The following is a 2,886-nucleotide window of genomic DNA, read 5'->3' as shown; positions in this document are numbered from 1 at the left end:
ATTCTGACCGGCGGCATCCCGATGGCTGGGATACGATACCCAACCCATTTTAAAATACGCTGCTCTTTATGGATATATTTTTTGTCAGATGTTACTATGGTATACTGCAGTAAAATTACAAGCATTTCAGAAGTGTCAAAGATTTTTATTGACAATTACTTTAAGTTTATGCACAGAATCAATATTTGCAGTGTTGTCCCTTCTTTTTCAAGACCTCTGCAATTCGCCCTGGCATGCTGTCAATCAACTTCTGGGCCACATACTGACTGATGGCCGCCCTTTCTTGCCTAATCAATGCTTGGAGTTTGTCAGAATTTGTGGTTTTTGTTTGTCCACCCGCCTCTTGAGTATTGACCACAAGTTCTCAATGGGATTAAGGTCTGGGGAGTTTCCTGGCTATGGACCCAAAATTTCGATATTTTGTTCCCTGAGCCACTTAGTTATCACTTTTGCCTTATGGCAGGGTGCTCCATCATGCTGGAAAAGGCATTGTTCATCACCAAACTGTTCTTGGGTGGTTGGGAGAAGTTGCTCTTGGAGGATGTTTTGGTACCATTCTTTATTCATGGCTGTGTTCTTAGGCAAAATTGTGAGTGATCCCACTCCCTTGGCCGAGAAGCAACCCCACACATGCCAAGCAGCAGCGTCCCCCCTTCGCAGTGCAAAGCAGCTCTACAAAAATCTTTTTTTCCCTCCCACTATTAGACCACCCCCCCTTCACCACGGGCCCGGCGCGGCTGTCCGTGCGCCTGTCAATTGCGAGCTTGTTCCGGGAGAGTTAAAGACTGCAGTGAGATACCTGAGCTAGGGAAATTTACAGCCCACTATTCCAGCAATGGAGTGGCGGGCTGGGGTGATACCGATAGAGTGGAGTCGGGAGAAGGAGCAATACATTCACCAGGGCTGTATCTGACCAAGCACAGTACAGTAATTGCTAAGAGATCTGTTATCCCAGAAACTCTGAGTCAGTGTGAAGGTCTCTTGTCTGAGGAATACTGTGTGTGTGCAAACTGTGGATCCCTAATTGATGAAAAGTGCATCCAGCGGTGCCAGTCCAAGAGTAACCTGTATTTGGGCGAGCATCCTTTAGAGGATTACCATTCATTAGTGGGTAAGGTCTTAAACCAGACTGAGTGTTGTGGTTTGCACTCATGTACCTCAGGGACAACATAATGTAGGTTTAGTACCACTCCCCTTAAATGTCTCTGAGGTTCTTGGATTACTTAAGGGGAAAACGCTGGATGGGAAATTCGTTAAATCCAAGCCTTCAAATTGTAAGCTCCATCAGTACCAAGTGGATAGATCCCTGTCATGTTTAAACATCACCAATTCCAATAAACCAGGAAATTGGGAGGTGTCCAGGAACAATCAGACAATGACTTTTTCACACAGAGCTGATAATGAACCAGTAGATGGTGGACTTATACGCAACATTACCAGTGGAAGATACTTCCAGTATAAGTATACACTTAGTTCTACCAAGGTAATGGTTGGCAGAGTAGCAGAAGGGTACTGTGCAGTTATTGTACAACCTAAAACATGTATCAGCCAAATGGGAAAAACTGGGGTAGGATTATTTGTTAGAGAATTGTGCCAGATGATAATGATGCATTATATCCCTTATGTACTCCCAGACAATGTGTATTTTATATGGCGAAGGAAAGTGTACAAGTGGCTCACTCCGAGTTCTGAAGGTTTATGTTATCTGGGAAGGGTACTCCCAGAGGTTATTGACCCTTACGCATGGTGAAATGCTTGGTATTCATAAAAACACACCATCACCATATCTTCACACACAGTATGAACACAAAGACAAAAGAAATATGATACCTGGTGATGTACATACAGCCATGCAGTTGATTAGCGAAACAACAGGCTTCCAAATTTTGGTAGCATTAGATCCCACCAGGATCGCTCGGGGTACTTTAAATTTTAGATTCATCCAAGACCTTGCTAAATTAATAGATAATATCACCGAGATATATGATGACACGTTCAGGTACACTGGTAAGGAGCTACAGGCCTATAAGAAAGAACTTGTGCAACATAGACTAGTGTTAAATTATTTAACAGCTGTTACTGGTGGATACTGTGTGACTCTGGCCAACCAAATTGGTGTCAAGTGTTGCACTTACATCACAAATAATACTGGTGATCCCAAGGAGATGATAGACCAGAAGATGGATGAGATTCTGCAGCTGAAATGGGAATTTTGAAAGAACCATAATGCCTCATTGATTGAGGTAGAGGAAAAGGTAGAAGAGTGGCTCTCGTGGTTGAACCCTGTAAAATGGTTCTCCGGTCTAGGAGAGTGGGTCCAGGAAATGGTTGCTACTGTAGGTAAGCTCCTGATCCTCATATTGGTTGTCATCTTAGCAATTGGCTTATGTGTCAGATGTGTTCCTGCTGTGTTGAAGTGTGGAAAATCTAATGCTAAGGTAAACTGGGAGAATGAGATTATGATGGTGGTTAGTAGTAATAGTATGAATACCAAGGTAAATGTAGAACTGCATTACAATCATGAACTAGAATGTACCATCAAATGATGTATAGATTTAGCCATGCATGAAATGTATTATTAAATGTTATTTTAAACATCCTAAATAATGTAAGTCCCTATCCCCTTCAAGACTTCTTTTATAGGTTAGGTGCATTTCCACATCTTTCCCATGATCTTGCGAGATCTGCGGTGTGCGTATAAGGTTAGTTTTATGTCCCTCCCAGGGGCGCATTATTGATGGTTTAATGACCGAATTGTGCAATCCCATAATATAACACTAAATAATATTTCATAATGTATGACTGAAAAAATTTAAGACCAGAGTGTGATAGCGTTTTGTTTGCAATCAAAGGGTGGACTGTGAAAGCCGGATGATTGGCTGAGAC

This window comes from Taudactylus pleione, unplaced genomic scaffold (genome assembly GCF_031769625.1).
Source record: "Taudactylus pleione unplaced genomic scaffold, aTauple2 ptg000046l, whole genome shotgun sequence".
Classification (NCBI taxonomy): Eukaryota; Metazoa; Chordata; class Amphibia; order Anura; family Myobatrachidae; genus Taudactylus; species Taudactylus pleione.
Note: the sequence above shows the minus strand (reverse complement) of the source record.